This window comes from Bos mutus, chromosome 6 (assembly GCF_027580195.1).
Source record: "Bos mutus isolate GX-2022 chromosome 6, NWIPB_WYAK_1.1, whole genome shotgun sequence".
In the NCBI taxonomy this organism is placed as follows: domain Eukaryota; kingdom Metazoa; phylum Chordata; class Mammalia; order Artiodactyla; family Bovidae; genus Bos; species Bos mutus.
The window spans coordinates 73,341,149-73,362,746 of record NC_091622.1 but is presented as its reverse complement, the minus strand read 5'-3'; positions in this window follow the sequence as shown (position 1 = coordinate 73,362,746).

The window sequence follows — 21,598 nt, the reverse complement described above, 5'->3', positions numbered from 1 at the left end:
TAAGAATTTTTGGGAGTTTGTTGTGGTCCACACAGTCAAAGCCTTTAGCACAGTCAATGAAGCAGAAGTAGCTGTTTTTCTGGAATTCCCTTGATTCTGTAACCCAAAACTATCTTAAAAAGTAAATTCTATTCATTAAAAACAGCAATGATAAAATAGAAGTCTGTATCCATAGCAGGTTAATTTCCTTATATCACCTAAATAGAGACTACTTATTGTTTTCCTTCAGCTATTTATTGTAGGAATCTACCTGCCAACCTGCTGTTGCTGTTGTCTACTCACTAACTAGACAACAGTTAACTCTAGACAACAGTTAACAGTGTCTAACTCTTTTGTGACCAAGAGGACTGTAGTCTGCCAGGCTCCTCTGTTCATGGGATTTCCCAGACAAGAATACTAGAGTGGGTTGCCATTTCCTTCACCAGGGGACCTTCCCAACCCAGAGATCAAACCTGTGTGTCCTGTTTGGCAGGTGGATTCTTTACCACTTAGCCACCTGGAAAGCCCTAACTACCACCTAGAATCTCTTCCTTCTGCTTGACAAACTTTTAAATCCTTCAATACTTAAAAAGAGAATCATCTTCTCCACATCAATAGATTCCTTCTCTGTATTCCTACAGAATAGATTGTAAGATAGAAGGAAATCTGGTGGATACCGGAGGCCACTACCCTCATTTTATTTGAAAAGATTCTGAGCTGTTTCCTTGACTCATTCTTTTGACTCATAATTTTAAAAAGCTTCCAAATCCCTTGAGAATCCTTCACCAAAAAAAAAAAAAAAGCAATATTTGTAATTATACTGTTAACTCTTAAAAGTCAAAAAGTAGTACTTATGCTGCTTTTATATGGAATACTCATTGGAAGGACTGATGCTGAAGCTCCAGTATTTTGGTCATCTGATACAAACAGCTGACTCATTAGAAAAGTCCCTGATGCTGGGAAAGATTGAGGATAGAAGGAGAAGAGGCCATCAGAAAGTGAGATGGCTGGATGACACCACTGAGGCAATGGACATGAACTTGGGCAAATTTGGGGAGATGGTGAGGGACAGGCAGGTCTGGTGTTGCAAAAGAGTCAGACACAACTTAGTGACAAAAAAACAATAACCCCTTATATTCATAGGGGCTAAATTTTAGAAACATCTTAATAATGAGCCATTTTCCATGTTTGCCAAGTGCCTTGGAACAAAACTTATGGATTTTGACAATCTTTCCCTTTGATTGCAATTAATTACCTAAGATATATTATACAGATTACTAATGGGCCCACTTTCTTGCTCCTCGAGTATGATTGCATGCCAGGGTGAAAGTGAGCAGAGTACTGACTCATTCTGAGAAACTTATCCCTGACAGGGGTAGGCTATTGGAAAGTTTCATAGTCCAAAAGAGGTTAAGTGTAAGTACTTCAAAATCAGTCTAGACGTGGTACAAATCTTGGTTCAGGAGTTTACTTACACATCCAGGCACTTAACTCTCTCATCATGTATTTAAGTCATTTAGTTGAAATAATGATAGCAAACTCCAGGGTTGTTATGAAGATTAAATGATATCAGAGAAATTGTTCAATTAGTTTACTGGCATAATAAGAATACTTGTTCAATAAATAGGGGATGTTCTGTTTTCTACTGAGAAAATAAAGAAGCCAATACTGCACATTGAAACAAAAATAGCAAAGGTGAATACCTTTAGCTAGTGGAGGACAAATCAAGTCACAATAAGGCCATAGAAGTAGATATAGAGGTGTGCACAGTTCAAATTTCCATTAAAACTGGAAGCTATGCAACTTATAGCTTAGATAGCTTAGAAATACTTCATGATTAGGTTTAAAAAATTATTGAGTATAGTTTGATATAATGATTTCTAGATTCTTTTTTTTATAATCACACAGAATAACAAACAATCACACTGTACAACCTAAAGACTGTTTCAGTTCAGTTCAGTTCAGTCACTCAGTCATGTCCGACTCTTTGTGACCCCATGAATCACAGCACACCAGGCCTCCCTGTCCATCATCAACTCCCGGAGTTCACCCAAACTCATGTGCATCGAGTTGGTGATGCCATCCAGCCATCTCATCCTCTGTCCTGCCCTTCTCCTCCTGCCCCCAACCCCTCCCAGAATCAGGGTCTTTTCCAATGAGTCAACTCTTCACATCAGGTTGGCCAAAGTATAGGAGATTCAGCCTCAGGATCAGTCCCTCCAATGAACACCCAGGACTGGTCTCTTTTAGGATTGACTGGTCAGATCTCCTTGCAGTCCAAGGGACTCTCAAGAATCTTATCCAACACCACAGTTCAAAAGCATCAATTCCTCGGTGCTCAGCTTTCTTCACAGTCCAACTCTCACATCCATACATGACCACTGGAAAAACCATAGCCTTGACTAGACGGACCTTTGTTGGCAAAGTAATGTCTCTGCTTTTTAATATGCTGTCTAGGTTTGTCATAACTTTCCTTCCAAGGAGTAAGCGTCTTTTAATTTCCTGGCTACAATCACCATCTGCAGTGATTTTGGAGCCCAGACAAATAAAGTCTGACACTTTTTCCACTGTTTCCCCATCTATTTCCCATGAAGTGATGGGACCAGATGCCATGATCTTCGTTTTCTGAATGTTGAACTTTAAGCCAACTTTTTCACTCTCCTCTTTCACTTTCATCAAGAGGCTTTTTAGTTCCTCTTCACTTTCTGCCATAAGGGTGGTGTCATCTGCGTATCTGAGGTTATTGATATTTCTCCTGTCAATCTTGATTCCAGCCTATACTTTTTCCAGCCCAGCGTTTCTCATGATGTACTCTGCATAGAAGTTAAATAAGCAGGGTGACCATATACAGCCTTGACGTACTCCTTTTCCTATTTGGAACCAATACAATCTAAAACCTAAGACTGTTAGAGCCTGTTTTCTCACAGTAATTTCAGTTTCTTCTTTCAGGAGTCCAAGGTGACAACAATCAGCCCCATGATTAGGGCACATAGAATTATGTGCATATATGTTCTAATAATTGTATGCTTACATATTTTTAAAGTAAAAGTGTTAACTTGCTGATATCATCAGTTTAAGAAGCTACATGGATTTAACCAAAACCAAAACATATTACCAGTAAGCATGCCCTTAGGTAAGAATTCTCTAATCAACTCCTTTTGGAAAGAATAGGTAGAAAGGAATAGCAGGTTTCATATAAGAGTTTTCTTTTATACTCAGCCAAGTATTTAGTAAACCTGAGATAATCTATAATGAACGATGACTGTATAGTTTATGATAGGTATATATAACATATAAGTAATAGAATATGCCCAATATCAAGACCCTTAAAAACATATGTGACAAATACATTAAAATGTGCTTTTGTGCCTTTAAATCATATTCTGCATCCCACTGAGATGATCATAGGAACACTGAAATAGATTCAAAGCTGCAGGACTGCTTAAAAACCCTGGAAGGATTATGCTAGGTCACTTCAGTCATGTTCAACTATTGTGACCCCATGGACCGTAATAGTCCATGGAAACCGCCAGGCTCCACTGTCCATGGGATCAGGCAACAATACTGGAGTGGGTTGCCATTTCCTTCTCCAGGGCATCTTCCCAACCCAGGAATAGAACCCAAATCTCCTGCATTGCAAGCAGACTTATCCATTGCAGGCAGATTCTCTACTGACTGAGCTACAGGGAAGGCCCCCTAACTCTATTGTTATGCAAATAGATGGAAAACTTTCACCCTGCATCATGTTAACATGCAACCTATGTTATAAGAACCAGTATTACAATTAAAAATGAAACACTAAAGTGATACTATCATGATTATATACCATTTTCTATAATTTCTCATCAGTGCAGTAGCATATGAAATGTAAATAATGTAAATCAACAAAAAGTAAAAGAATGCAAGAATTATCAGGCAAATTAATCAAAGACTACAGTCTTCCAAGGGCTCCCCAAATGGCACTAGTGGTAAAGAACTCAATTACCAATACAAGAGATACAAGAGAGGCTGGTTCAGTCCGTGGGTCATAAAGATTCCCTTGGAGAAGGCATGGCAACCCAGTCCAGTATTCTTGCCTGGAGAATCCCATGGACAGAGGAGTGTGGTGGGCTACAGTTCAAAGGGAGTTAAAGTTAACTTGAAGTTCACAAGAGTCAAACACAACGTAGTGACTAAACCACCATCCAGTGCTAGCTGTTATTATTGTTTTATTACACACAAATACACACACAATCACATCCAAAAGAAAAACATGATAGTATTGTGAAGTAATAAATATGAATAAATAAATAAAGAGCCGAGACATGGTAAAGCCAGCAATGTGACTGAACAGGTCCAACAGAAGTTCCTCTTACTATGCTAGGGCTTCAGATGTGGCTCTACACTCTCAGTCAATCCAGAAAAGAAACATTCCTTACACAATTCCTACTACCCACAAGATAAAAGTTAAAAGTTGCTCTGATGTAGCCTTATTTTTTAACCAAAAATCAATCAGGGATTTCTGCCATGAACATGCATTCTGTGCCATAAACCCTTTCATCTACTTTCCTTTTAACACCAGGCTCCTCACATATGCCCTCTCTGTTAAACACTGATTACGAGGTACTTTTTGTCGAACGACAAGGTTATTTTTCCTGGTGGAGTCAAGTGTTTTCCATTTATATTGCTTTCACTTATTCTCCATCAGCCCTGCTGACCCACCACAGAGAACCAGCGGAGCTCCTCATTGAACTTGGTGTAAAGTCCAAACCCTGTGCCTGGCACAGGAAACCCAACTTGCAGTTCTTTTTCTCCATTGTGACAGCATCCTGTGTGTGGATCATTAAGAACTGCTGACCATCCTCCTGATATTTTATTTATTTTTTTTTTCTCCTGATATTTTATATTCACTTCCTGCTTGATACCTTTACAAATGCTTTAAAAATTTTTTGTTTTTGTTTTGTTATCAGAAATGTATCTGCTCCCTGATCCAACTAGCTCTGTCATATTAACCCCTCATAAATCAAGTTCCTTCCTCTGAAAGGTCTTCTGACTTTTTCCAGCTGAGGAAGACATGGCTTTTCTCCCTCCCACAGTCCCTCTATAGACAGCTTTTACCCTGCAGGTGGTACATAGTCATCACTTATGTGACACTCCAACAATACTATGTGCTCTGTGTGGGTTAATTTCTGTGTTTCATTTATCACTGCTTTGAAACCCACATGGCCAGCCTACTCAATATTTGTCAAAGTAATTACTGAGTGAGTAATTGAGTCTGTGAGAGCCTGGAAAGTGAATGAAAGATGGTGTATGAACAAATGAATGCATTTCTCTTCCTGATTTGCCCCCAGTAAATTCTCTATTATTTGATAGATAGTCTGTATTGACATTGTATATTTGGAGTTCATTGCTGGTGGCTCAGACAGTTGGCTCAGTTAGGTGGCTGCAGAATTTGTCTGCAATGAAGGACACCTGGGTTCAATCCCTGGGTTGGGAAGATCCCCTAGAAAAGGGAATGGTAACCCACTCCAGTATTCTTGCTTGGAGAATTCCATGGACAGAGGAGCCTTGTGGGCTACAATCCATGAGGTTGCAAAGAGTTGGACATGACTGAATGACTAACACTTTCAATTTCATTTGGAGGTCAAGTAAATTTTCTTTAAATTTTAAAGACACTTGAGTACATCAGGTAAAAAATCTAGGACAAAAGTCCCCCTCCCTACTGTAAATGAGCTAATGGTGGGGATATTTAATGGTGAGGCATTTGAGATAATGGGATTTTAAAGAGTCAGTTCTATAGTGCTTAATCTGAACAATGTAATTAGTTTTGGATGTTGGAAAGTAAATTATGAAGAAAACATTTTATTAGTCATGAATAAATTGCAAATCATTTCTTTGTTGCTTAAAAATTTACTAAAAACCCCTAGATATTTTTGAAATATGGAATTTGATTTAACTGCCAGACATTAATGAGATTAAATAGTTCACTAAAAGTGGCAGCTTTTAATTGGCACAATTTCATTTCAGTAATGTCAATGTTTTCTCTAAATTATTTAATAATGGACTTTAATTCCCACTGAACAGCTTCTACTTAAATGAATTTGGAACACTACCATTTTGATGGATGAAAATGTTAACTTTTTATACAAAACTATATACCTGGCCAATTGAATTATTATACGTATACATTAGAGCAAGGTCCATGATGATTTCCTAAATGCATTTAGAAAAATAACTACTAGATATCCAAATAGTGTATATCTTACTCCTCAGTTTAGATAAAAGGCAAGTATTTAGTAATTTTAAGTTGATTTAGATACTGAAGGTATGACTGGTGCTGAAGAAATGTTGATACTTTGATTGGAGAAATCAGAAGAGCAATCAAAATGATATAAAAGAAACAAACAGTTAACACTTTTTGGACTAGTAGTAAATACTTGGTAAAAACTATGTAATACTTGGTAAATACTTGGTAAAAGTCTAATAAAACTTTTATTGGATTTGGACAGATTGAAAAGTCTGGGTGAAAACTATCTTTATATAGTGTAATCACCTAAAACCCCTATGTAAATAGTTACTTAGTATATTTCCCTCATCTTTTGAGACATACCTATTTCAAAAATTTTGAGACATACCTATTTCAAAAATTCTCTTTTCCCATAAACATTAATATTATAACAATTAGAAAATGAATCTCAATTTTGAATACAGATAATTCATTTTTGCCACTAATTCACTCTTTCCTCCAAATGCATTTCAGTTTGTTAGTATCTAAGTCACTCTATCGGAGAAGGCAATGGCACCCCACTCCAGTACTCTTGCCTGGAAAATTCCATGGACAGAGGAGCCTGGAAGGCTGAAGTCCATGGGATCGCTGAGGGACACCACTGAGCGACTTCACTTTCACTTTTCACTTTCATGCATTGGAGAAGGAAATGGCAACCCACTCCACTGTTCTTGCCTGGAGGATCCCAGGGGCAGGGGAGCCTGGTGAGCTGCCGTCTATGGAGTCGCACAGAGTCAGACATGACTGAAGCGACTTAGCAGCAGCAAGTCACTCTATATCATCTCTTGAAGCTATTGACTTCTCTCCAACCCAACTTGAACCTGCCAACCTGAGTCATCAACTATCCTGCAAAGCACCATTTAACAGTTTCTTATATTTATTCTTGAGCTTCTCTAACACACTGTCTACTAAAAAAACAGAAACTTAAAAAATATTTAAATAAGTGAATGTCACTTATCTGCTCAATAACTTCACTGAATTTTCACTGCTGTTAGGGGAATATCCAAAATCTTTTTTATACCCTCCCATACCTGAGTATTCTGACACTTACCTACATCTCCCACCTCAATTAGATGCCACGTTCCCTCTCATATCTGTTGCCCCAGCAATGTTTCCTCAGTTCCTTAAGATCTTATGAGCTTTCCTATCAAAGAGTTTTGCCTGCTTTTGCCTAGAATTTTCCTCCCACTCTGTCCTTTACTTGCTAACTCATTAACTTTCAGGCCTCACTTTAAATGTCACTTCTTCAGAGACTTCCAGTCTTCTTCATATATCTATATTTTGCATTTCTCTTTTACCAATGCATCTCACTTTAACAACTTCTTACATGTCTGTCTCCTGCATAAGATGTAAAAGTATGTGATGACAGAAGTCACGTCTATCTTGTTCAGCATTTTATCTCTTCTCTATAATTAGGCCCTAACAAAATACAGAGTGGGCATACTCAGCTTTATCTTTGAGCAGGACTGGATCAAACATCAGCTCACCGACTGCATTGAAATAGTTTGCACTGGAATATGATTGTGCTGAACCTAAATCCAAGGTCAAGTCAAGCAGAGGAGGCCAGAAGTTTAAGTTAGTGGGTGCCTCACAGGAGTCAGTCTAAAACAGACAAAGGCATTAATGATCCACATGCCCCAACAGCTTGAGTTAAAAAAAAAAGAAAACAGAATAAAAGAGAATAAAATAATTTTAAGATAAAAATAATTCAGGGTAAAAGTGGTAATCAAAATTTCATGTGTTGAAGTACAAAAAGAAAAACTTAGGTGTTACCTGACACAACTTCCCCTGCAAAAAAGGAAATATTCTATCCCATTTCCCTCCCTTTTTATGCTTCTAATGATGTTTGACCTTAAAAAATCTGTGTTGATAAAACCCCTAGGTACTGGGCCTCATGAAAACACAGGAGTCCCTGGATACTTGGAGAAAATGACAGAGGCTAGTTGGACAGAAGTCCTCCTGGGCCAGTACTCCGTGGCAAGGTCAATTGCAAACCTCATTTCTTGCTCATCTCCATATTTTACTCTCCCATTTCTTGTCACTTTCATCTTATTTCCCCTCTCATTATGCATTGCTCCTGCCTACTTCTCCATCTCTCTTCTTTATATTGTCCTTTTCCATGAGGTTGAATTTTCTTTAATGAAAGTAAGTTCTTTAATAGAGAAGTGGCTTTTATTTCCATCTTACGAGGTTTCAAAACAGACAAGATACAGGAGAAAAAATAGTGAATTAAGGGCAGAAAAATATGCGAAAGAAATCTGATCCTGTGTACTCTCCTGTATTCCTTTGTAAATTAGATTCTAGGAAAGAATGGTGATGGGTGAGTGGCAGACAGCACAGCCAGAAGGGGATCTGGAAGTGAAATATTCCTAAACAGCTTTTTTGTATTCAAGTACTATAGGCTATCACCGATCATATTGAACACACTAAATGAAAGACAGAAAAAGGAATTGAGAGATAATGTATAATTGCAGACATCATAAGATAACATATTTCTTATTATAAGTATTTAATTTGAAATCTGAATATACCACTTAGGAGAAGTCAGATTTTTCCTGTAAACAAATTACATTTGAATAGCATGAATAGCTAGTTATTGTTTTTAACATTCCACATTCGGTATCTGGCATTCATACTCCCAGAGAACTCAAGGACTGAAGAATCTTTACTGATCAGCAGAGAAAATTGCTTCACCCATCACAGAGGTGGCATCTCTAGGGAAGGAGCTGGCAGCTTTTTAACAATGCATAATATTTCATGGCATTTTAGAAGGGGTTTGAAAGCTGAGTTCTGACTGAGCTATGGCATACTCTCCAAGCTTTGTTACATTACACTCAACTGTTAGTCTCTACCATATGGAATTTCTATTTCTCTGAACACAACTTCTTATAAATAAGGCAGCTTGTTACTCTACCCTTTTGTCAGGTGTCAGAGGCTTTGCTGTTTTATGTTTTGGAAGTATGTTCAGCTGATTCTCCCTTACAAGATGCAAGAGAAATAGAAAAAGAATTTATTATGAAGAAGGGTCTCTGGACTTGGTTCTATGTTTTTAACATGTAACCTCTTCCAAATTCCTTAAGCTCTATCTCAGGTTAGTTAAAATTAGATATTACTGTTTTTATCTACTGGTGATTATCTAGGTACTCACACTAAAATCAATGCATGTTACTTATGCATTGAGAAAAACCTTTTATTCAACAGATTTTCACTAATGGAGCCATAATCTTCCAAGAATTGGGAAAACAGCTGTAAACAGAATTATATGCTTGTCCTCCTGGACTCTATATTAAAGTGAGGGCAGACAGTAAAACAAACAAATAAGGTATCAGAATAAGAGAATAAGGAGTTTATATAAAGTGGTCCAGGTTGTATCTCTGCCAAAATGATGTTTTAGCAGAGACCTAAAGGCAATTAAGACTGTAGTCAGGTTAGTAACTAGGGAAAAGGTGTTCAGTGTAAGGAATAGAAAGGAGAAATGGCAACCAACCCCAGTATTCTTGCCTGTAGAAGCCTGTAGACAGAGGACCCTGGTAGGCTGCCGTCTCTGGGGTTGCACAGAGTCGGACACGACTGAAGTGACTTAGCATTCTTAGCCAAAGAGAGCAAAAAGGAGAATAACAGAAGATTAAGTTAGAGAAGTAGTTAGGGGCTGGTCAATATAAAGCTTGTTGTCCATGGAAGGGTTTGGATAAGGCACAGGAAGAGCAGAGTCTCATTGTCATTTTTTTTTTTTTTTAATTTCTCACTGTATTGGGTCTTACTTGTGCCACATGGGATCTTTGTTGTCTCATACAAGATCTTTGTATGGCAAATTAATGGGGAAGCAATGGAAACAGTGAGAGACATTATTTTTGGGGTGCTCTAAAGTGAGGGGGCCTTTCCAACCCAGAGATCGAATCCACTTCTCATGTCTCCTGTATTGGCAGACAGGCTCTTTACCAACTGCGCCACCTGGTTCAGTTCAGTTCAGTTCAGTAGCTCAGTTGTATCTGACTCTTTGCAACCCCATGGACCCCAGCACGCCAAGGATCCGTGTCTATGACCAACTCCTAGAGTTTACTCAAACTCATGTCCATTGAGTCAGTGATGACATCCAACCAGCTCATCCTCTTTCGTCACCTTCTCCTCATGCCTTCAATCTTTCCCAACATCAGGGTCTTTTCAAATGAGTCAGCTCTTCGCACCAAGTGGCCAAGGTATTGGAGTTTCAGCTTCAACAATCAGTCCCTCCAATGAACATTTAGGACTGATCTCCTTTAGGACTGACTGATTGGATCTGCTTTCAATCCAAGGGACTCTCAAAGAGTCTTCTCCAACAACACAATTCAAAAGTATCAATTTTTTGGCACTCAGCTTTCTTTTTTTTTTTAATTTTATTTTTAAACTTTACAATATTGTATTGGTTTTGCCAAATATTGAAATGAATCTGCCACAGGTATACATGTGTTCCCCATCCTGAACCCTCCTCCTTCCTCCCTCCCCATACCATCCCTCTGGGTCGTCCCAGTGCACCAGCCCCAAGCATCCAGTATCGTGCATTGAACCTGGACTGGCGACTCATTTCATACATGATAGTATACATGTTTCAATGCTATTCTCCCAAATCTTTCCACCCTCTCCCTCTCCCACAGAGTCCATAAGACTGTTCTATACATCAGTGTCTCTTTTGCTGTCTTGTCTATAGGGTTATTGTTACCATCTTACTAAATTCCACATATATGTGTTAGTATACTGTATTGGTGTTTTTCTTTCTGGCTTACTTCACTCTGTATAATAGGCTCCAGTTTCATCCATCTCATTAGAACTGATTCAAATGAATTCTTTTTAATGGCTGAGTAATACTCCATTGTGTGTATGTACCACAGCTTTCTTATCCATTCATCTGCTGATGGACATCTAGGTTGCGTCTATGTCCTGGCTATTATAAACAGTGCTGCGATGAACACTGGGGTACACGTGTCTCTTTCCTTTCTGGTTTCCTCAGTGTGTATGCCCAGCAGTGGGATTGCTGAATCATAAGGCAGTTCTATTTCCAGTTTTTTGAGGAATCTCCACACTGTTCTCCATAGTGGCTGTACTAGTTTGCATTCCCACCAACAGTGTAAGAGGGTTCCCTTTTCTCCACACCCTCTCCAGCATTTATTGCTTGTAGACTTTTGGATCGCAGCCATTCTGACTGGCGTGAAATGGTACCTCATAGTGGTTTTGATTTGCATTTCTCTGATAATGAGTGATGTTGAGCATCTTTTCATGTGTTTGTTAGCCGTCTGTATGTCTTCTTTGGAGAAATGTCTATTTAGTTCTTTGGCCCATTTTTTGATTGGGTCATTGATTTTTCTGGAATTGAGGTGTAGGAGTTGCTTGTATATTTTTGAGATTAGTTGTTTGTCAGTTGCTTCATTTGCTATTATTTTCTCCCATTCTGAAGGCTGTCTTTTCACCTTGGTAATAGTTTCCTTTGTTGTGCAGAAGCTTTTAAGTTTAATTAGGTCCCATTTGTTTATTTTTGCTTTTATTTCCAATATTCTGGGAGGTGGGTCATAGGGGATCCTGCTGTGATGTATGTCAGAGAGTGTTTTGCCTATGTTCTCCTCTAGGAGTTTTATAGTTTCTGGTTTTATGTTTAGATCTTTAATCCATTTTGAGTTTATTTTTGTGTATGGTGTTAGAAAGCGTTCTAGTTTCATTCTTTTACAAGTGGTTGACCAGTTTTCCCAGCACCACTTATTAAACAGATTGTCTTTTCTTCATTGTATATTCTTGCCTCCTTTGTCAAAGATAAGGTGCATGGATTTATCTCTGGGCTTTCTATTTTGTTCCATTGATCTATATTTCTGTCTTTGTGCCAGTACCATACTGTCTTGATGACTGTGGCTTTGTAGTAGAGCCTGAAGTCAGGTAGGTTGATTCCTCCAGTTCCATTCTTCTTTCTCAAGATAGCTTTGGCTAATCGAGGTTTTTTGTATTTCCATACAAATACAAATTGTGAAATTATTTGTTCTAGCTCTGTGAAGAATACTGTTGGTAGCTTGATAGGGATTGCATTGAATATATAAATTGCTTTGGGTAGTATACTCATTTTCACTGTATTGATTCTTCCAATCCATGAACATGGTATATTTCTCTATCTATTAGTGTCCTCTTTGATTTCTTTCACCAGTGTTTTATAGTTTTCTATATATAGGTCTTTAGTTTCTTTAGGTAGATATATTCCTAAGTATTTTATTCTTTCTGTTGCAATGGTGAATGGAATTGTTTCCTTAATTTCTCTTTCTGTTTTCTCATTATTAGTGTATAGGAATGCAAGCGACTTCTGTGTGTTGATTTTATATCCTGCAACTTTACTATAATCATGGATTAGTTCTAGTAATTTTCTGGTGGAGTCTTTAGGGTTTTCTATGTAGAGGATCATGTCATCTGCAAATAGTGAGAGTTTTACTTCTTCTTTTCCAACAGCTTTCTTTATAGTCCAGCTCTCACATTCATACATGACCACTGGAAAACCATAGCCTTGACTAGAATGACCTTTGTTGGAAAACTAATGTCTCTGCTTTTCAATATGCTCTCTAGGTTGGTCATAATTTTCCTTCCGAGGAGGAAGCATCTTTTAATTTCATGCCTGCAGTCACCCTCTGCAGTGGGTTTGGAGTTCAGAAAATAAAGTCAGCCACTGTTTTCATTTTTTCCCCATCTATTTGCCACGTGATGGGACCTGATGCCATGATCTTAGTTTTCTGATTGTTGAGCTTTAAGCCAACTTTTTCACTCTCCTCTTTCACTTTCATCAAGATGCTTTTTAGTTCTTCTTCACTTTCTGCCATAAGGGTGGTATTATCTGCATATCTGAGGTTGATATTTCTCCTGGCAATCTTGATTCCAGCTTGTGCTTCATCCAGCCCAGCATTTCTCATGATGTACTCTGCATATAAGTTAAATAAGCAGGGTGACAATATACAGCCCTGAAACACTTCTTTCCATATTTGGAACTAGTCTGTAGCTCCGTGTCCAGTTCTAACTGTTGCTTCCTGACCTGCATACAGATTTCTCAAGAGGCAGGTCAGGTGGTCTGGTATTCCCATCTCTTTCAGAATTTTCCACAGTTTATTGTGATCCACACTGTCAAAGGCTTTGGCATAGTCAATAAAGCAGAAATAGATGTTTTTTCTGGAACTCTCTCACTTTTTCAATTATCCAACAGATGTTGGCAATTTGATCTCTGGTTCCTCTGCCTTTTCTAAAACCAGCTTGAACATCTGGAAGTTCATGGTTCATGTATTGCTGAAGCCTGGCTTGAAGAATTTTGAGCATAACTTTACTAGCATGTGAGATGAGTGCAAATGTGCAGTAGTCTGATCATTCTTTGGCATTGCCTTTCTTTGGGAATGGAATGAAAACTGACCTTTTCCAGTCCTGTGGCCACTGCTGAGTTTTCCAAATTTGCTGACATACTGAGTGCAGTGCTTTCACAGCATCATCTTTCAGGATTTGAAATAGCTCAACTGGAATTCCATCACCTCCACTAGCTTTGTCTGTAGTGATGCTTTCTAAGGCCCACTTGACTTCACATTCCTGAATGTCTGGCTCTAGGTTAGCAATCACACCTTCATGATTATCTTGGTCATGAAGATCTTTTTTGTACAGTTCTTCTGTGTATTCTTGCCACTTCTTCTTAATATCTTCTGCTTCTGTTAGGTCCCTACAATTTCTGTCCTTTATTGAGCCCATCTTTGCATGAAATGTTCCCTGGTATCTCTAATTTTCTTGAAGAGATTTCTAGCTTTTCCCATTCTATTATTTTCCTCTATTTCTTTGCACTGATCACTGAGGAAGGCTTTCTTATCTCTCCTTGCTATTCTTTGGAACTCTACATTCAAATGGGTATATCTTTCCTTTTCTCCTTTGCTTTTTGCTTCTCTCCTTTTCACAGCTATATGCAAGGCCTCCTCAGAAAGCCATTTTGCTTTTTTGCATTTCTTCTTCTTGGGGATGGTCTTGCTCCCTGTCTCCTGTACAATGTCAGGATCCTCCGTCCATAGTTCATCAGGCACTCTGTTTGTCAGATCTAGACCCTTAAATCTATTTCTCACTTCCACTGTATAATTAGAAGGGATTTGATTTAGGTCATACCTGAATGGTCTAGAGGCTTTACCTACTTACTTCAATTTAAGTCTGAATTTGGGAATAAGGAGTTTATGATCTGAGCCACAGTCAGCTTACAGTCTTGCTTTTGCTGACTGTACAGAGCTTCTCCATCTTTGGCTGCAAAGAATATAATCAATCTGATTTCAGTGTTGACCATCTGGTGATGTCCATGTGTAGAGTCTTCTCTTGTGTTGTTGAAAGAGGGTGTTTGCTATGACCAGTGCGTTCTCTTGGCAAAACTCTATTAGCCTTTGCCCTGCTTCATTCTGTACTCCAAGGCCAAATTTGCCTGTTACTCCATGTTTCTTGACTTCCTACTTTTGCATTCCAGTCCCCTATAATGGGTGGGAGTACCTGGTAGGAGTCATTTTTATGTCTAAGGATTTTTGATGCACATCAAGCCTGCCTATGAAGTAATATACACAGATTGTTTTTCTAACAAATCCTGAATGGATCCAACATAAAATAGAATCAAAACATTGAACAAGCAGAACTAATGGAATCCAATCCCAAAGGAACATTTTTTTCCTGGTTTTTTACCTTTGTTTGGAAAATCTCTCTTTTCCTGTCCTTGGTAAAATTACTTAGTGCTGAAAATTTAGACAATACAAAGCAATAATGTATGGGTTTGATTCTCTTCTTATATACAGACTAATCACCTAAATTTCCTTCAAAATTATAGCTACTTTGCTCCCTGCTAGGACCTACATAAAATAGAAAAATAATAAGCCAAATAAGAAAGTACATTCAGCTTATTTTTTTTCTCCTTCTGTTCCTTCACTATATTGCTAACTACATCTCTAAATCCTCTGAAACTGAAGCATAAGGAGGGAGAGGTGTTAATTTGAGAAGGGAACATTTGTATTCGTTACTGTCATAGCTGGTTCTATATTCTCTGGTCCTGGCTTTTTCTCATGTGACACATTGCTTGGTGTTGCCCCAGTTGCTACTGACCTCTCACCTGAAGTATTCTTGGTTTAGACAATGACCTCTCACCTGTGGTATTCTTGATTTAGACCATGTCTCTCTTCCTTCTTCCTCAGCCCATCAGAGTCCAGCAATTCATGTCCAACTTTTCTATGTGGAGTTTATTTGCTCCTCTAGGCAACCCACTTGGTCAGGACCTGAAATAATTTTACTCAAGTTTGATCTCACCATTGTCCACACCATGTTTAAGCGACACAGTCACTTGTCTTTACCCCTGACATGCTCAGGTAATGTAAGACCATCCTCACCAGCCTCACCCATTTAGGTATCTTAGGTGGATGCAGACACTAATCCTGGTATTCTCTGGTCCTGCTCCTCCATTGCACAGGGCATGTGCCATGTTCTACCTCTATATACTTGGATTAAAGGAGGGGCCAATGGTGGAGACTTTCCAAAGTAGTTCTTTCTCAATCTCCAATAATCTGACACTTTATAATACCAGTTTTGGTAAAGGATCATGTAATTGATTTTCAAATATTTCCATTAAATTTTTGCATTTTGTTCTGGCTCTTCATTTTGGAATATCATCTTTATTTGATTTGGTTAACTCAATTAAGTGTTCTACTTTAATAACCTTTTAAAATATTATTTGTTATTTTTAAATGAATATCTCATTTTGTATCCAATAAGATATACAATTTTAATAAAATGAAGTCAAAAAATGTATAATTCTATGAATCACAGTTCTTACATATCAATTTTGGTTACAGTGACCATTTACTCTAAAATTGTTCAGCAAGAATAACTACACATATGAGTAATAGCTTCATATTTTCTTTTTGTGGACATATTAATAGCTGCTCCATGGAGTTAGCCTTTCTCTGGAATATGTTTGTGTGCTGCTTTCCACCAAGTCACAATAGAGAGTCCATGAATAAGTATACATTATCCATTTCATCCTGCTAACTTTGAACGAAATTTTGCTGCATGTGACTATGGTTCCTCACCTACTGCAAATCCTGATTAAGTCCAGAATTAACCCAGACAACCTTTCCCTTGACTTTGCTTCTTCTAACCCCCTTATCTCCCCACCTTAGCTCCTGGCAATAACTTAGTTCAAAAGACTTTTTGAAGGAGCTCTTTTGGCTCCCAGTGCTATGGATATGTCCTTGGACCTCCAACGACCCACCCAGGCACCCCTGGAGCACTCTTGAAACTCTCCTCAGTGCCTAGGCCCATCAGTGAAGAGTGATTCAATATAAAAGGCTAATTCTTGTCATCTAATGGTAGTATTATGCATACCTGTTTCAATGGCAATATTAATTGCTACCACAAGACAAGGATCTGTTACAAATTAGCCATTTATTTGATAGTGTCCATTTGATTAAGAGATATTTATTTTTATCTTGAAAGCAGAGTGCAATTTGTAAAGTGAATCTGTTCCTTTGTTCTCTGGCTAAAATAGGGAATGGTTTCTTTCTTCCCATTCCATCAATCAAAGCATCACAAACAAAGCTCTGATGGATGGCCAGCCATGATGGATTAGAATTATGTCATTATTAGAAAATGTCCAATCATCACTTTTTCAAGTGTCTATCAATTATTGAGCCTTTGAATTTAGATATATGTTGCCAGGAAAACATCTTCCTTTCTATACCCCTCATGTAGTACCTTTTGCAGCTAACTCTTTCTTTGGTTTGTCCCTAATTGTTCTGATCTTAATACTATTGTATCAACCTAAATAATAGTTTTCACTTCTTCTAAAGACACTAATTTTGACAGTCTTCTTAGTCATACTGCTGGATTCCTCCAGCATTTCCTAACAGAGAGCAACCAAATACAACTGAAGTGAAGGAACACTTCACCCCAGATTCAAACAATTGTCATTCACAAAAGTTGACATTTTGACTCTCATTTTACTGCTTGAGAAACAAGTAATGCATTCACTATACACAGTCTTATAATATTTTACCAAAATGTTTCTAGTCTGCAAGATACAATAAAATTCCTTGGTATTCTACCTGCCAATATTTCCCCTACTTACAAAGCAAGGCAATAAATGAACCCACTCATTGCAAAACACCCTAGTGAAAAGTAAATGAGTTGTAGAATCAAAGAGGATTGGGGAATTCCCTGGTAGTCCTGTGGTTAGGACTTCACTCTTCTGCTGCAGGGGCACAGTTTCAAACCCTAAAACTCGGAACTAAGATCCCACAGGCTGTGTGACTGCCCCTCCTCAAAAAAAAAAAAAACAGAATCAAAGAGAATTGTTAACTTGGATGCTTTTTGATGCCTTCTCTTTTGCAAGTTCTCACTCAAGGTATATTTTTTCTATTTTACTTTTCATATTTTTGATATCTGAAAATTAATATACCAAATATATATGAATGCCTAGTATGGCAGAGAAATTAGATTTAGCCCACTGCAGTTAATGTTAAGGAAAAAAAATGTTTGTTTGTTTTTTTCTTGCAGAACTCAGTATTAATATATCCAATATTTTTAAATGTTATCAAGCTAGGAAGTACGCACACTGTATTCCTTTGGTAAAGAGGAATGGAATGCAAATTATTGGTCTTTCTTCAGTGCCTAGAGGAAATTACAACAGAAACAAAGAAAGTTATATCCAAAGTTCCATTTAAATGGAAATTTACATTGGAAAGAGCACACTTTTAATCTATTTTGATAGAATTTTATTTTAAAATATTAGAAGTCTTATTTTAGAATAAAGAAATACAGAAATTATAAAATAGAGTATGCATAGGATATATTGCTTTTTATCACAATTGCAGAGGACAATTCAATAATCTCACTGTTCAAAAGTGAAAAATAAGCCTCATTTGGAGAAATAATGTCTTATGTTTTTATTACTATTTTCAATTTTTTATTTCAAAATTAAGTTTGATTCTATATTCATGTGGAATTCTCAATCAATTTTGAAAGCAAATATCCAGTTTCATAATTGCTGAGTAATAAACAGAAGGGAAGAGAACTTATTTAATATTTTCAGTTAGTGAAATTCATTGGAAGGAACATTCTATTAAAGATGGACAGGAAGGAATGGACAGGACTATATTTTAGCTATGGATTTTTTATGAAACTATATTCCTTGTGAAAAAAAGGCAAAATATATATATAAATGCTATGAAACATGTAAAATGCAACCCAAATATAAAACATCTTTATGCCAGAGCTCATTTTAGTCTTTCTGGATTTTTCTAACTTTGATGATATTCATTAGAACAGTTTAGGCATTTATATTTATTAGCAAAAGTAAAGAAAATTAGGGACAGGTGAAATTCAAAATGAGATACATTCAGGCCACATGGGTCTTCTCTCACCATGACAACACTATTGCATTAGCTGGTGTGGCAGACTGACTCCAGGGCAGCTGCTCTTAATCTTTGCTTCCTAGTTTACACATTCTTGTGTAATCTTTTCTTCTTGAGCATGCGTGGGACTTGTCATTCCTTCCTAGCCAATAGAACATGCAAAGGTGATGAGATGCTGATTTCTACGACTGCTTTACTATCTTAAAGGCTCTGTCTTGCTCACAAACTCTTTCAAAAGACTATTTGTAGGCTTGATGTAGTAAGGAGTCACGTTGGAAAAGCCAAATGGCAAGGAACTGTGGGTGGTCTCTGAATTGTGAGCAACTTCTAGGAGCTGAGCACAGCCTCCAACAGACAGCTAGCAAAAAGCCAGGTCAAGTGGTATATAGCTATATATATTTGTAACTATATAAAGTTAATTCTCTCAATAGTCTTTGTGAGCTTAGTAGCGGATTCTTCCTCCCTCATTTCAGATAGGAATGCAGCCTGATCACATATTGATTGTAGTTTTCTAAAGGTCTCAGCTACTCTGTCACTAGACTCCCAACTCCCCACCTTTATAAAGAAGCTGTGAAATAATAAATGGGGGCTGTTTCAAGCTGTTAAGTTTGTGATGATTTATTAATCAGTAATTGAAAACTAATGTAGTTGGTAAAGGATTCATGATTAACCTGACCTCGCCAGTGACAACTATCAGAATAGGATGCCAACCGATCTTTTGATAAATCACAGCCTGGTATTGATCTTCATCCCCTCTGAGATAGTGATCATAAGCTTAATACTTTCCACATTGCAATGAACCAGCTGGTTATATCCTAAAATTTTTTAAATAAAAAGATTAATTGTCTTTAATAGTTATCTCCATGTTGCTTCTCACTCTGTCAGAAAAATCAAACCATGCTGGATCCAAAGATATGTAAAAAAGCAACAAATGCTTGTATATAATATCTAGTTCTTTTATTACAACTGTCTGCTTCATCACCAAGAAGGCCTAGAATATCAGACTCTTTCGTAGCTGAAACCATGAGTTTGTGCACACATGCTGTAAAGAGTGTACTTATTAAGAGTCACTCAAAAGTTCTATTTTCTAATAGCAAAAGGCACCAACAATTTTATTTCCATTTTCCCATTCTATCTATTATTTATTCAGCATTGGAGTCTCTTGTAAATCTCTGATTTAAATGTTCCAAAGTGCAGGATGCAATAATCAATTATCTAACACCAATGGTTATCCTCCTTGCCCAGTGGGCTCTAAAGTACTGAAAGGAAATCTGTTAGGTCTTTCTTTATGTGAGGATTCTATGAGATTAAATTCTTAGCTCTAGCATTAAATGTATTAGCAAAATACATGCTTCCAATACACAGCTTCCAAAACCAGGTGAGTGAATTCCCTTCTTTTCCCAACAGGGAGACACTGAAAGGACTTTGGATCACTCAACTGGAATGTTTCTATTTAAGTATATGTAATATAATGAGCACAAAATATCCTTTTCTCTAAAAGTAAGACCTCTACCTACCAAGACATGTGGTGCTTTCCTGAGTCACTTCTCCCTATTCTAGAGGGAACATACACTATTTTTATATCAGAGTAAGTGTTAGAAAATGTTCAACTACTGCTTTCTACTGTTTTTCCCCCTCACCAGCTTTATGTAGTTTTATCTTTCTAAAAACTACACTATAGTCCATGGAATTCTCCAGGCCAGAATACTGGAGTGGGTAGCCTTTCCCTACTCCAGGGGATCTTCCCAACCCAGGGATTGAACCCAGATCTCCTGCATTGCAGGCAGATTTTTTACCAGCTGAACCACAAGGGAAGCCCAAGAATACTGGAGCGGGTAGCCTATCCTTTCTCCAGAGGATCTTCCCAACTCAGGAATCTTACCGGGGTCTCCTGCATTGCAGGCAGATTCTTTACCAACTGAGCTATCAGGGAAGCCCAGTTTTATCTCATGAATGTCCAAATAAGTACACAGTCGGAGGCTAGAGGATCACATATCCACTCTGCAAATCTCCAGCTCTCTTTCTACCTTCTCTCCTGTTGGATACCCTATGTGTTCAAGTCAGCCTGCCGTTTGTCACTCTGATTTCTATGTTCTCAATTCAGGGGGACTGTGAAGCTCTGTTAAGGATCTTGCACCTTCCCCACCTCTCTCTGTAGCAGTCAGGAAACTACTTTGGGGTATTAAGGTAAATCAATCATAGATTAACCTCATTTTTTAATCACTTTCTTGTAGATCATTGCCTGTGGTCTAATGTTGAAAAACAGTTGTTTCACATATTTAGGCCAGTTTTTTGGTTGTATCAAAGAAGTGCAATTCTAACAGTAACTAATTTTTTTTTGGCCAAAAGTAGAAGTCCTCATACCTTTTTTACTCTATCCTTCACAAAATGCAGGATATCATGTGTCACTTGGTGTTCTTATAGACAGCACCCATGACACACAAGTGAACCCCAAAGAAGTAATGAGCTGAAGTGAGAAATTTTAACTCTGGGGAAAACAATTTGGAAGCTCAATAAAGACTAGCATACATCCTGGGTTTACATTCTGGGTTGCTACCTATTAGCTATGTGACCTTTTGCAAATTATTAAATGTTCTCCACCACACTTTTCTCACATGTCAAACACTGATAGTGATAATACTTCTCATAGGAGTGTTGAGAAGATTAAATTATTTGATACCTGCAATGTTCTTAAAGACTGACTAGTGTATACTATTCCCTGTTGGCTCAGTGGTAAAGAATCAACCTGCCAATGTAGGAAACATGGGTTCAATCCCTGGGTAAGGAAGATCTCCAGGAGAAGGAAATGCCAACCTACTTACCCTGGCATTCTTGCCTGGAGAACCCCATGGACAGAGGAGCCTGGAGGGTTACAGTCCATGGGGTCACAAAAGAGTTGGACATGACTTAGCAACTAAAACAACAAGACTATAATAATTACTACTTTACTATTATA